This window comes from Peromyscus eremicus, chromosome 14 (genome assembly GCF_949786415.1).
Source record: "Peromyscus eremicus chromosome 14, PerEre_H2_v1, whole genome shotgun sequence".
NCBI lineage: Eukaryota > Metazoa > Chordata > Mammalia > Rodentia > Cricetidae > Peromyscus > Peromyscus eremicus.
In genome coordinates, this window is record NC_081430.1 from 27513106 (window position 1) to 27528951 (window position 15846).

The 15846-nt window shown below is 36.9% G+C and overlaps 1 long non-coding RNA gene across 1 annotated transcript; it reads left to right on the top strand.

Moving 5' to 3' along the window:
• Positions 1-3529: 3529 nt before the first annotated feature.
• Positions 3530-14441, top strand: LOC131924433 (uncharacterized). Its single transcript, XR_009382898.1, has 5 exons — positions 3530-3701; positions 4151-4313; positions 5960-6196; positions 8888-8918; positions 14209-14441. It is a non-coding gene; the product is annotated as an uncharacterized LOC131924433 (long non-coding RNA).
• Positions 14442-15846: the final 1405 nt, after the last annotated feature.

The following is a 15846-nucleotide window of genomic DNA, read 5'->3' on the forward strand; positions in this document are numbered from 1 at the left end:
TTTTTCAGTTCCATTCATGCTCCTGCCAACTTCATAATTTCATTTTTCTTTGTGGCTGAAAAAATTCCATTGTGTACCTCGATCATGGCTTCATTGCCCACCTCAAGATGAACATCTTGGATATTTCCATTTTCCTAGCTTCTGTGGATAGCCCAATAAACAGAGCTATGCAAGTCTTTCTGTTAGACAGTCCCTCTTGTAATCTTACCTATCATCTTCCAGTGAATCTCTGTATTGATTAAAAATGTTGTCTGTATAGTTTACTGTCCATCAGTGCTAGCCTAACTATGAATCATGGACACAGAAGTGCTCATTTGGCATCATCTTCTAGAACTATCATTGCAACTGTTTTCTAAGCATTTGTTAACCCCCTTGAAAGCATGGTTGACTTTATTTTCTCCACAATACTAAAGATACGTGCCCTTAACACAAGGTACAAGGCTGGGTAAAGTGCACCCCCACATACCTCTTCAGGTCTGTCTCCTCTCTGCTTTAGCCAAACTGATCCCACACCCTGCGACATGCACTGCATCTAGGTCTCTGCACATTCATTATATTTAGGTGTTCTCCTTTATCCTCTTATTCTTTAGATCTCCTTTCCATCATCTGTTTTCCAAGAAAACCCCTCCTTGTCCTCAAGTCCTGTCAGATTTCCCTCTTCTAGGCATGGACTGGATAGTGCCTAGATTTTCCAGCAGCAGCATGTATCACAGTGACAATATTGTAGCTATTCATATAATTTTGTAATTGATGTCATCCTTACTTATTAAGCTTTGAACTTCCTAAAAGACTTGGGATTAGGCGTTTGACCTTCACATTATGTTTTGAGCATTTAGTAAAATGATGGAACACGGTAAATGCTTAGTGAGTGTTTACTGTTGATTAGCTGATTGAATCAAGTGTTACTCTCTCCCCTGAAAAATCAAATCAAACACATTGTCCTTTTATCCACTATCCCACAGTCAGCAAGGACACAGGAGCAAGGGTATAACATAAACTGTGCTTTATCTCTACTCAAGGAGTCAGGGAAGACGTCTGTGGTGTCAGGACACCACCTGGAATCTCCAGCAGTCAGTGGCATCCTAAGGCAATTCTTAGCAGTTCTTAGGGAGCTGCTATTGCTGACCTCCTGGTCTTTAAAAGTTCTGTCTTCTTCAGGCAAATGCCAGAGAACTCTCTGGGGTGCTGCACCCAGCTGAAGACCACTCTAAACATTGCCAAGTTCCTTTTTGCTTTAAATTTATCTCTAAGAATAGCCAAGTTGTTGAGCCACAAAGGAATGATATACACTTTATATTAAGATGCCAAGTGGCACTTTTATGTTAAAGAACAAGCAGCCTTGCATTTGGTTTCTGACCCACCGTGCTGGGAGGCATGAATTACAGGCGATCCTTTAATACGACATGTCAAATCTGACAGTGAGGGCAGTGTCTCTACATAAACATAGTAAGTAATTATTATTCTAACTCTTGCTTTTAAAAGCTTCTTTTGTGGTGAACAGTACTACACATTGTCACTGTTTATTAGTTTGAATACTATGGTGATAGGTTATGACATAAAGGGTATTTTTAAAGTGATTATCTTTTTAACCACTTCAGTAAATCAGGTGTCTCTAACTTCATCCCTTTCTCTTTTATTATGAGTTCAAAATGATCCAAAAGATTGTTGTTTGAGTGAAGGGAGGATGTGACTCTGGGGTTTATTTTAAATGTCCAGCTTTGGCAAGGGCAGCAAGGGGAACAGATGTCAGCACTTGACAGGACACACTCAATAGCACCATTTCTCATGTTACAATGGGGCCAAGATATCTTTTGCACCACTGTCCCGTTTCTCTACAGCTCCACTGTTTTACACATGTGCTACACAACACAACCATAGGTAATTGTCTTTCCTAGATTTCAGCACGACTGAGCATGACTTAATATGATCCAAACTCTTCTATTTAGCTTTTAGAGCCCAAGAATGAAAGGACAAATGCTCTCTTTTAACTGGGGTTTCCTCTGAGGAAAATAAATGACCTAAATAATATGTATGGCCTTGGGCACTTGTTTACTCCTTGGCTTAATTAGGGAGAGAAATAATTGCAGAAAGTGCTCATCTTTAGCCCTGGATGTTCTGCATCAGTGAAGACTCATTTCTATTTCTAGAGGGCTGTTGGCCATCCTTCCTGTTTAGTGTCATGTTGGTTTGGGTTGTCATGCATTGCCACTAAGTAGGATAGAGGGGACGTGCCAGTCAATACCAGAGCATACAAGAGAGAAGGCATGGCCACAGAACATCTGGGTTGGAGATACAGCTGCTCTCGTGGAGGCTGTTACATTTGTAGATTGTGTGATAAAATTCAGCCAATCAGAACTTATACTGTCATGTATTCCATAATAACTTCCTAACACAGTGTTAGAGTGGGCGAGTCAGGGTTGCCCACAGGGGAAGCATTTGGGTTTCATCTGATTTAGTTTGATTTTTCTTTCTTTTTTTTATTGCATTGCGGTAAAACTTCTACAGAAGTTTTTTTTTTTTTTTAATTTCTTTTAGTTTCAGCCACAGCATCACAAATTTTACAGTGGTATTTAGTCACAACATTGTATAATCATCACTAACATGTAACTCCAGAAAACTTTCATTACATCCCAAAGAAATCTCAAACCCATTAAAATCTTATCCATCCTTCTCAACCCATAACCTTGAATAGGATAAACCTATTTTCTGTCTTTAAGAAACTCAGAACTATTTTTAATCTTTATTTTCAGCTATATTTATATATCACTGACAAATAAAATGATGTATATTTAAGCTATATGGTGAGTGATGATTAATATATGTGTAGATTCTAATTACTATAGTAAAGTAAATTAACACATCCATCACCTCACATTGATTTTTCTAATGTGTGGTGATAGTATTTAAGATACATTCACTTGACAAATTAGGCACATAATATAGTAATATTAATCATAACCCCTATAGGTTAGATCTATAGTACTTATATTTCTATTTTAAAATTTATTGGTATTTTATGTGTATGAGTCTTTTCTTGCATGTATGTATGTCTCCATGTGCGTGCAGGTGTTCTAGAGGCAAGAAAATGGCATCAGGGTCCCTGGAACTTCAGTTAGGCTGTGAGCCACCATGTGGGTGCTGGGAATTGAACCTGGGTCCATTGGAAGAGCAGCCAGTGCTCTTAACTACTGAGACCTCTCTCTAGCCCTCAACTGATGCATCACAGAATACAGATTGCGCCCTCTTATCAACTCTGCACTTCCCTCAGCTTACCCCCTGGCAACCACTCCTTGACTTCCTTCTTCATGGACACAATATTTGGATTTCAGTTAGGTGAGGTCACACACTATTTGTCTTTCTGTGTCTGGCTTACTTTATTAGTATAGTGTCCTCCACATCCTCCATGTAGCAAGTGGCAAAATAAGTTTGAAAGAAAAGAAGTACGGCTGATAAATAGTTAAATCTGGGTTAGGGTTTTGTGTGGTAGGTGACATTTCAGTTAATAACGGCAGCTACGCTAGTTACTAAAGCGACTACAGTCACTCCATCACACGGTACTTACGTTTCTACTGTTTTTCAGGAGCTGATTTCCACAGTGGTTGACCTCATTTACACTCCCATCGACAGTGACCTAGGTGTCCCTCCCTTGTCGTCTTCATGAACACTTGTTTAGTTTCCTCATCTCAGCTGTTCTCACGGAGGTGAGACTGAGTCTCCATGTCATTTCTTTTGCATTTCCTGGATTCCTGGACACCTAAGGATGTTGAATGCTTGCCAGGTGTTTATGGAGCAGATGTTCTCTTTTTCAACACTGTCTTTTCAGTTCGTTTACCCATTTATTGGTTGAATTTTATTTATTTATTTATTTATTTATTTATTTATTTATTTATTTGGTGTTTTTTTTTTTCTTTTCAGTTCTTTCTGCATTCCAGATATTAATCACTTGGTGTTGAGCTTCTGCTAATGATTTTCTCCTGCTTCGTAGACTCTTTTCACTGTGAAAATTGTTCTCTTTGCTGTGTGCAAGTGTTTCAATTTGATACAATTCCATTCGTACATTCTTGGAAGTATTTTCTAAGCTACTAAAGTCCTGATCAAAAAGTTATTGATTATACTTATACTTGGAATTATTTTCTCTGTTTTTCTGCAGAAATTTCAAAGTTTGAAATCTTATGTTAAAGTCTGGCCAACTTTGGACCGATTTTTCTTCATGCATGACCTTTGAAGGAGTCTAGACAGGAATCTAGTTTCCATCTTTCACAATTGCTGTTTTCCTGTGCACTGTTTGTTAAAGAGACTATCTTTTCCCCAAGGTATGTTTTTAGTACAGTTTCTGGAATGGTACGGTTAGAGCCGGTGGGGTGTCCTCTTCTATTCCCCTGGTCTATGTGCTTTTGTGCCAGCTCCGCTGTGCTCTTGTTATGGTGAGTTTGAAGTCAGGCACTGTTTGTTTTATGTCAACTATTGGTCTTTTCACTCGGGATTGTCTTGGTTCTTCAGGGTCTTTGGCACTTCCATATGTATTTCAGGATTGACTTTTCTATGTCTTTTAAGAATGTTAGAATTTTTATAGGGTTTTCAATGGATTGTTTTGAAGTGAGATGGAATATTAATGTGGTTTTGGTTTGCATTTACTGAATGGCTAAGGATGTTGACCATATTTTATGTGTTTCCAACCATTGTGGTGGTTTGGATGAGAATGGCCCCCATAGGCTCATATATTTGAATGCTTAGTCCCCAGTTGGTGGAACTGTTCTAGAAGGATTATGAGGTGTGGCTTTATTGGAGAGGGTGTGTCATATAAGGTTACACCATTCCCAGTTATCTCTCCCTCCTTCCCTCCTTCCTTCCCTCCCTCCCTCCTTTCCTCCCTCTTTCCCCTCCTCTCTGTTCCCTGAGCTTGTGGATGAGGATGTAAGTGTTGTTCCAGTACCATGCTTGCCTGCTGCCATGCTTTCTGCCATGATGGTCAAGGATTTACCCTGTGAAACTGTAAATCCCCTTTGAATGTTATATTTTTTCTATATTTGGTCAAGGTGTTTGTCATGGTAATAAAAAGTACTAAGCCAGCCACTTTCACAATATTAACTCTGTGGTCCATGTACATAGGAGACACTTCTACTTTCTAATGCCCTTTCAGTTTCTTTCTTGACTGTTTTACAGCATTTTTTTTAAATAAAAAAGATATAAAGCTTTTTTTTGTTATTAAACAAAAAGATTTCTGTTACTTCAGTTAAATGTATTCCTTATCCCTTAGGGTTTTGTTTTGTTTTGTTGTTTTTATTATTTTTTTTAATTTTTTTTTTAATACAGGGTTTCTCTGTATAGCCTTGGCTGGCTTGGAACTTACTCTGTAGACTAGGCTGGCCTCAAACTCTGAGATCTACCTGCCTCTGTCTCCCAAATGCTTTATAGGTGATCGTGAGCCGCCTGGTGTGAGTTCTTGGAACTAAATCTGAGTCTTCTTCAAGAGCAATAAGTATTCACTGCTGAGCTGTCTCTCCAGCCCCATAAAAATAGTTTTAAATGGAAAAAATAATGCAATTTTTGGTTAACCGTGATTGTCTTTGGATGGAAAATTATGAATTCTTTAAAATTCTTCCTTTTGTCTAATTTTTTAAAATTTCTTTATTTGTAATATAAAAATATATGCACATATGTATATATGAATGTATACTTATATAATACACATATTTTTTAACTGAGTATTTTAGTAGGCAGACCTGTTATTTCAAAGGAACATTCTATTTTATGATCTAAATTTCAGTATGAGAAGTGTGAGCTCATTAGGTAGGATGGATAAAGAAGTAGATGAGAACAAATGGAATAGAGAACAGAATGAAATTTCATCTCTTAACAGTAGCTAGTACCTGAAAATAGATTTTTATGCCCCAGTCCCTCAATCTATCCTGGTTACATATGACTTGTTTGTATTTCTTTCACAAACCTTTGCACTTAGTAATTCACGACAAGATAAATGACCTCCTTGGCATTTTTATGACTCTCTGAAGCCTTGTGCTGGAGACTGGCATGAAGGCCTTCCACTCTGTGCATCATGGAGGTTTGCTGCAGTGTGGGCATTGCTGACTGCCTGGAGAAGCCTCCTCACCATTTCTCCTGTTCCTTTCCAATGAGACTAAAACGTTTTTGGGTTTAAGATGACCATATTTCACAAGCTCTTCTCTAGCTCTGTAAGGTAAGATGGACACGTTTTCTAGTCCATATCAGGTAGTCATCCTTTTCTTCTTACATTACATACTAACTAGGTATAAGTGAGAGCTCATTGAGTGAGGTTTTTTTGTTGTTGTTTTGTTTAATATATATACATATATGTATACATATACATACACACACACACACACACACACACACACACACACACACACACACACACATATATATATATATATATATATATATATATATATATATATATACTGTGTGAGGAAGTAAAGCTTGAAACTATTTGGAACCATCTGGCTACCAGAAAGAATAGAGGACAAAATCATCATCCTGCGGAAAATGAGAGAATGATTGAAAAACCCGCGTTGCTGTTGATATTGTTCTGTTCCTAAAATTTCTACCACTTAATTTTGTGTGAGGTTGCTGTGGAATGGTCTTTCTGTTCGTTCTGAATATGTGTTGCTCCCATTGGTTAAAAAATAGGCTGCTATGGCCTATGGCAAGGCAGAATAGAACCAGGTGGGGAATTCAAGCAGAGAGACAAGGAAAAGGAGGCCGAGTCAGAAGAGATGCTGAGCGCTGCTAGGGGAACAAGATGTAATGGAACACAGGTAATGCCATGAAGCCACGAGGCAAAACAGATTAATAGAAATGGATTAATTTAAGATGAAAGAGCTAGCTAGCAAAACGGCTGCCGTAGGCCGTACAGTTTGTAATTAATATTAAGCCTCTGAATGATTATTTTATAAGCTTCTGCAGGCCTGATGGGATATAGGAAAACTTTTGGCTTCATGAGGTGCTGATTTTTATTGTATATAGTCATTGTTTTGTTGGACTCTTACACAGCTGAAATTATCTTAACTAGCTTGTTGCTGCTGTGAGGACCAGCCTTCAACAGCTCAGGGATTGAGGGGGATCCATGGAGTCGGTGAACTAATCACTCACCTTGACTTTTATATCTGAGGGAGTAAAACTTAATTCTCTGGGGGCCTGCAAAAAAGGGAAAACACACACACACACACACACACACACACACACACACATGTGCAAGCTGCATTTTGTGGTTACAAAGAAATGATCTATCACTTTATGATTTATCTGAAAAGGTAACCTTATAAGAAATCTTAAAAGAATCACAAATCTAAACTTTTATATATGAAAAACAGTCAGTCAGCTCTACTTTCAGTCATCAGGGTGCATACCCATTCATCAACAGTTTTTTATATCAAGAAGCTGAGGGCAGAAATGGGTACAAGGAATTAATCATCACCCTTTGATCACCAACCCATCCTATCAAAAAAAGTATGTCAGCCAGAAATAGCCAGGCTGTCTTTTTTTCCCCCCCAATCTCAAGAGTCCCTCACTTAACTATTAAAAGTGTGTCTTTCTAAACTTCAATCATTTCCCAAGATTTTCTACCTCAAGGCCATTAACAAAAACACTTTAACCTAACCTTACTAGCAACCTACATGATTAAATTCTCTCTAAGGTTGGTGGTTGAACCATTAATCTGCTCCAGCAGAAATGTTTGCAAAAAGTCAATCACTACTATTGTAAGTACCAGTAACACTGCCCAGGGAGGGGCTAGAAACCCCCTGAGAGTTTTCATACCATCCATAGATTATGAGGAATGTGGTGACCATGAAGGCAGTAATCAGAGCTATGCTCAATAACAGCATGAGGTCCTGAGGACCGGTAGTTTTCAGGGCTTTGCCTCTCCAAGGCTCAGTCAGGTGTGGCTCTGTCAACTGTCCAGCTGTGTTCCGTGAGTTCCAATGCTGCCTGTTGGTCCCTCACATGGCCTCCTACACTAGCTCATGTGACAATCAGACTTCAACGTAATATTTGCCCCCTGTTTGTAGGACACAACTCAGAAGAGTGATGACCGCACCACTGAGGCAGCTACGCTGCTGATGCTACCCCCCAATGTACACTACTGCATTTTGAGGGGGACACACTCTCCATACAGTCACCGAAAGTGCCTTAAAATAACAACTTAGTGTTTTTCTCCGAGTTTAATAGGAGTTTGGAACCAATGTAAGCATCTGTCTTTACAGAAATAGTCAAAAATGATTTTCTAAGTCATATTTATTAGTGTGTGTGTATGTATGCCGTGTGTGTGTGTGTGTGTGTGTGTGTGTGTGTGTGTGTGACAGATAATGGATTTCAAAACAACAACTAAAGAAAATGAAATGGAACTATATGATGTTACCTTGAAAATAACTTTTAATATGTATTTTCCCAAGAAAAAAAACAAGTAGCATAATTATTATACAAACAATACATAATTTCACAGTTCTGTGTATAAATGTATGAACACACACACACATTCTTTCATTTATATAGCTTTATAAATGGAACAAATTGATGTTGCTTTTGAGAACAGGATCAAGACTGGGGATGCAAAAGAGTATTTTAAGATTTTATTATGATTTTTAAATAATACATGAAGTTTTACTGAATGAATTTACTTATGTACTACCTACATAATTTAAAAAAAAGCAGAACTCAAGGTCATGTTGAAATATTTATCATTGCTTTGAGCCCTATGATGATCACTTCCCACCTAATGCATTAAACAAAAATATTGACATACAGTTTGCTTTCTTATACTAATATTTTGGACAGAAAATTATCTCCTCCTTCTCTTCCCTCCTCCCTTCTGGTCCCTTTCTCCTTTACATCATTTTCTTTTTCCCTCCAGGCCTACATCTCTGCTGTGTGGAACTTTTCCAGTGAGTACAATCTAGAAATTGTATATGCTGTTTGACTTTAGACTCCTACTTCTCCTGTAGTCTAAGTTCTTGGCTCAGCCAGGAATGAGTAGCACTTTTTTTTTTTCTGAGACTCTTTTGTAAGTATTCTGTTTGGAAAGGACATTTTGACGTCATACTGGACACAGAGCAGTTCAGTGATCAGGCTTGTGTTAAGGTAGAACAGAAATCCTGCTTCTTATGGGCAGCCTCCAAACTTCTTGGCATTTTTATCTGCTCTTCACAGCCAATTCTGTAAGGTCTCATGTCCTTCTAAAATGGTCCCTTTTTGCTTTGGAGAGTTGAGTTCACTAACGCTGCTTGCAGCCAAGAGCTGATTAATGCAATTCTGAGATGAGCAATAGTCACTAAGGACATCCCAGGAGAATAACTACGGATTGACTATCCACAACCACGTCCAATTTGTGGCTTTTCCAGCAGTGGGTCAGTTGTGGCTCTCTTCCGTGTAAACACGGTAGTGATGCTAACTCACACTTTTGCATAGCCCCGGCTGCTTTCACTCCTGATTGCATGGAGATGGAACAGAACTCCTATAGACATAATGAATTGAACTTTTTTTCAACCAGACTTTGAGTCTTTTAAAAGAGAAGTATGTATTTGTAGCTTGATTCACAGTGGTGAGTTGTGTCTCTGTAAAATGATTATTCCTGAATTTCATCCCTGAAGGAACTCAGTTATTGTGGAGAATATGCTTTCATTTCATACTATAGAAATTGAAGCTACACGTAATTAATTTTTTTTAAACCTCAGATAACATAACTATTTAAAGAAAGAATTGGCTTTAAAATTAAGACCTATGGCTCCTTGTCTAAAGATTTTATAGTTGCAGAAAACAATGAAGACATTGAAAGGACACTTTGCCATGAAAATGACAGTAAATAATAATGACTTTTAGAATGTGGCTCAGCAATATCTAATCAATATCTACCTACATTGCTGGATTTTGTAAAGTTTTGCTTTTTCTTAATTAACAAAAATAAGTGTGTATATATATATATATGGCATATACTGTAATGTTTTAATCTACATGTACACTTCATAATGATTAATCAACCTAATTAACATATGTCTAAAATTTATTCTGGAGAACTTGAGAAACTCCTCCTGTGACTCTTCAGAAATAAGTAACTTATTATTATTAAAAATAGTAACCTTGCACATGATTGAATGCTAGAACTTATACTGCCTATTGGACTGTGAATTTGTACCCATTCACCACCATCACCTTTTATACAAGTATTCCCTGTGCTAACTACCATTATATTATCTATCTTCAAGAGTCCAACTTTCATAAATTCAAAAATATGTGTGGTCATGCGGTATCTGACTCCCTATGCTCAGCTTATGTCATTTGACATAATGATTTCTAGGTTCACCCATGTTGTTGCAAATAACAAAATTCAATCTTGTGTATGTGGCATATTTTAAAAATCCATTTAGCTATTCATGGAGACTTCAGTTGTTTTCATATCTTGGCTGATATGCATAATGTTTCAATAAATGTGAAGATCAGCATAGAGATTTCAATATACCTTTGTAGTGGAAATCTTGGACCATATGTTAATAAATTTTTAGTTTTGGGGTGGAATTTCATACAGTTTTCCAAAATTGGACATAGCAAGATATAGAACTCTCAACTAACAGTGTGTAAGAGTCGTGTTTATCTCATACCCTCCCACAACTCATCTTTTTAACATTTTTGATGATGGTCGTTCTAACAGTTGTTATCCTTCATTGTGGTTTTAAAATGTATTTCTTTGATTAGTGATATAAAGTGTTTTATCCATGTGTCTGTTGACTGTTTACATGTTTTCTTTTGCCTGATTTAAAATAGTTGTTTTCTTATTATTGAATAGTATGAGCTCCTTGTATATTTTGGATATTAGCCCCTTATCTAATATGTAGTTTTTAACCATTATGCCTCACGTGTTGCCTCTATTAATTATTTTCTTTGCTTTTCCAAAGGCTTTCAGTTAGATGAAAACAATACTAATTTTAATAATTAATTGCTTTCATGGTCTGTGTTTTTGAATTAGTATTCGAGAAATCTCTTCTAAGACCAATGTCAGGGAATTTTCCACCAATATTTGCTTTTAGTAATTTTGTAGTTTGGGGTCTATATCTAAGGCTTTTATCAATTCTGAATTTGTGGTGATATATTGCATACCCTAATAAAATTTGCCTGAAGATCAGAGAACAGAACAAGCCACTAGATTAAACAAGGAGGCAAGGCAGTGGTAGCACACACCTTCAATCCCAGGACTTGGGAAGTGCACATGCCATTAATCTCAGCACTAGGAAGGAAGTGATGACTGGGCATAGGAAGGTATATAAGGTGTGAGGAAACAGGAACTAAAGTTTTTTCAGTTGGAGAGGTTTTTCGGGCTGAGGAGTCCTAGAGGTAAGACATGGCAGTGGCTTTTTCCTTTGTCTCTCTGATCTTCCAGCATTTACCCCAATATCTGACTTCTGGGTTTTTTTTTATTAAAAAAACATTTTAATGATTAAATGATTCATGTTTCATGAATCAATTCTTGTATAAAATCGAGATAAAGGCCCATTTCTCCCCTTCTGTCTTGTAGATTTCCAGTTTTCTTAGCATCCTTATTGAAGAGACTTTCTCCATTGTGTTTTCTTGGTATGGTTGTCAAAAGTCAACTGATTATATATGTGTGATTTTGTTTCTTGTCTCTGTTTTGGATTGGCAAGGGCATCTGTCTTCATGTCAGTCCTAGGATGCTTTGGTAACCACAGATTTGTAATAGGTTTTGAATATAGTCCTGCGGTACCTATAGTGTTGTCCTTTTGCTCTGGTCATTTGAGATCATCTGTGATTCCACACAAATTCTATTTTTTCTATTTTTACACAAATGCAGCTGGAATTCTGGTAGAAATTGCATTAGATGTATATAGATTGTATCCCAAAGTATATTTCCTTTTCTCAATCCGTGAACTCAGGTTTACTTTTCAATTTATTTCTGTCATCTTCAATTTCTTCCCTCAATATTTTCTGGGTTTTAGAATATAGGTCTTTGACTTTGCTGGTTATATTTATACCTAACAATTTATTTTGTTTTATTGCTATTATAAATAGATTTTTTTAAATTTCCTTTTCAGAGAGTGTGCTATTAGTATATAGAAAAGTATTTACCAAAGAGCAAAAAAAAATTTTTTTTTTGGTTTTTCGAGACAGGGTTTCTCTGTGTAGCTTTGTGCCTTTCCTGGAACTTGCTTTGTAGACTAGGCTGGCCTTGAACTCACAGAGATTCGCCTGCCTCTGCTTCCCGAGTGTTAGGATTAAAGGCATGCGCCACCACCGGCCGGCCCAAAGAGCAAATTTATCAAATGTATGTACTATTATAACTTTAGTGGTCTATTTTCTCTGTATAAGATCATGTAACCAGGAAACAATTTTATTTTATTTTTTATGACTAGAATTCTTTTTGTTTCTTCATCTTATATCATTTCTCTGGCTGAGCCTTCCCATGCTCTGTCAAGTAGATGTGGTAAGAGCCAACATTTTTGTCTTATTCCTGATTTAATAGGAAAAGCCTTCAACTTCTTACCACTGACTTTAACACAGCTGTAGGCTTGTTGGATGTGCCCCATATTTGGTTGGTTATATTTAACCTATACTTTTTTTTCAGAGTTTTCAAAGATGTATGTGCTTTATGCATGTGTATGCATAAGCCAGAGGTCCACTTTGGATGCCTTCTATCACTTTCCACCTAAATTTAAAAACAAGGGCATCCCTGGACCTGAAGCTCGCCAATTTGGCTAGACTAGATGTTCATGGTGCCAATACCAGGTCATCCTTGTTGACCTCCACAGCACTGGAATTACCCCAGCACTGGGAGTTTAAGCATGGGCAATGTGCCCAGCTTTTTTATTTGGGCTCTGAGTGTCTGATCTCAGATCCTCATACTTTCATGGCTGATAATGTTCATGTTTCACGTTCATTACCACTGAACACCCTTGCTAGCCCCAATGATGTTCGTTAATTGAGGAACTTTGTGTTTTATCAAGTACTTCTTTTTACTTATTGTTATGACCATATATTTTGTCTTTCATTCTTTCATATGGCAAATAACATTTATTGATTTGCATATCATTGAACCAAATTGGCATCCAGTGGTAAATACTATGTGATCATGTTGAATGGTCCTTTTTATAAACTGTTCAACAGAGTTTGTCAGCTTTTTTTGTTAAGGATTTTTATATCTATGATCAGTAGTGATATTGGCCTATATTTCTCTTATATACCCTTATATTGGCTTTAGTGTAGGTAAATGCTGGCTTTACAATATGAGTTTTGAATTATTTATTCCTCTTCTGTTTTTTAAAGACATCTAAGAAATGTTGATATTACTTCTTTTTTAAATGTTTAGTTGAATCCAACTATAAAGCTATCTGATGTAGATTTTTCTTTGCTGGTACACTTTTACTTACTAATTCCATCTCCCCATGTATTAGTGGTCTGTTCTTATTTCAAATATTTTCACTTTCAGTTTAGCTATATAGCCTTTGATAAATTTATCAGTTTTCCTACATTCTACTTTTGTTAGCTTATGGTTGTTCATAGTAGTCGTTTGTCCTTTATATTTAAAATATTTTATTTGTTACTTATTGGTGTGTGTGTGTGTGTGTGTGTGTGTGTGTGTGTGTGTGTGTGTATGTGCTCACATGCCATTTCTGTTTTTTTTCCTGGGTCTTTGGAGCATGTAGCTCTCTGGGAGCATTGCCCTTCTCTAGGAAGAGTTCCTACATCTCCTGTCTTCCTACTTCATAGTATTTTTCCATCATGTGTGTGTATGTTGCCCCCTAAAAGGGATTATGTTCTCAGAGAGTATTTAGCAAATGAGTTTTGATAACTTGATTTTCATTCAACAAACACAGATTGAGCATATACAGCCAGTACTGGCTATTATGAGAGGAATTAGTGACATGGATATGAGAAAAAATATTCCCCTGCTTTCAGGAAAACCAGATTATTTTTAAAGTAATGTTACATTTTAAAGTAGAAGATGATAAAAAAATATACACAACAAGGTACTTAAAATATATTATATTATGATACATTTAAAATTTATTGTATCCTTAGGACCCCAAATTAAGAAGCTCTGGTAAGAACTTCTGCTAAGGGTCTACAGTAGCCCAAGAAATGTTTATACTGATAAATAAGGCAAAACACAACAGTAATAAAACTATCCCAATAGTATAAATTGGTCATTTATTTTGTGTTTTTCCTAAGGCAGATACCTGTTGTGGAGAATCACATCCTGGAGCCTTTGGACACCCAAATGAACATATGCACAAGTCTTTTATAGAAAATGGCATATTATTGGAGTATGACCTATATATAACTTCTTGCATTATGATATTTTATGTATAGTAACAAGCCTAATGTGACTAGTATGGAAATACTTATTATACTTTGTTATTTAGTCAATAACAATAAAAGTACAATACAGAACTTTTTGACAATTTTATGTTTTCAATTTTTGGTTGGTTGAATTCACAGGTATGGAACTCCTAGCTATAGTCAGTTGAGTATATGTTTTCAGCACATGTGGTTAAGAAAAATGCCTGGAAATAACTAGGAAGAGATAGATGCTTGTAAATGAGTCAAAATCCTTGGGAAGATTAGATGGCAATGGACAACATGAAATTTGGAAAGCAATAATAAGGCTGCTATGCTATAGCTTCATCTTAGTGGTGATTTTGGAAGGTTATATGGATATATTTGTCATATATTCATTTAACAGACTTGTTTTGAGCCTATTTATTTATTTACTTGTGAGCTACTGTTCTACTTAAGATAGGTCAGAACAAAGAATTATATATGTGTGTGTGTGTGTGTGTGTGTATGTGTGTGTGTGTGTGTGTGTGTGTGTGTGTGTGTGTGTGTTGGTATTGTGCCCCCAAAATATTGTGTACCCTAATAAACTTATCTGGGGTCAGAGAACAGAGAAGCCACTAGATACTTAGGATGGGCAGTGGTAGCATACACCTTTAATCCTAGCATTCCAGAGGCAGAAATCCATTGTTCAAGGATACAGCCAAGCATGGTGACTCATGCCTTTGCCTTTAATCCCAGAAAGGGAGCCTTTAATCCCAGGAAGTGATGGCAAAAAGCAGAAAGGTATATAAGGCATGAGGACCAGAAACTAGAAGCATTTGGCTGGTTAAGCTTTCAGGCTTCTAGCAGCACAGTTCAGCTGAGAGCCATTCGGATTATGAGGACACAGAGGCTTCCAGTCTGAGGAAACAAGATCAGCTGAGAAGTTGGTGAGGTTAGCTGTGGCTTGTTCTGTCTCTCTGATCTTCCAGTGTTCACCCCAATAACTGGCCTCAGGTTTGATTTTATTAATAAGAACTGTTGAGATACATATACATATGTATACATGTATATGTATATGTATATATGTGTGTATTATATATAGATATTCATTATATAAGTTCTGTTCCTCTAGAAAACCCCAATCAATACAGCCTTACAGCCCTCTTGCTGATGACAATATTTATGTATGTCATTAAAAACAGAGAAATTGAGCTGGCATATAACTAGAAGCTTCACCCCTACTGACCAGTGTTCATGGTATTGGAAGGTACTCTACATGCTGTTAGAGGAGAAAGGTAGTCATTAATATTTCCCAGCCACAATCCCTGTGATCTATAATAGTGATCTGCCTGTAAGATATATGGGTGCAATACTGGTACACATGTTATGGGAGTAACCGACCACTTTCTGATTGGAATTTTGGCCTCCTCCATGAGATGGAGCCCATACCTGACACTGCTAAAGTATCCAAGAACCTGAAACTAGATAGGCCATAGGCTTAGGGAAAAATCTAATACTACCATTTTTTCTCTAAGGAACATAGTAATG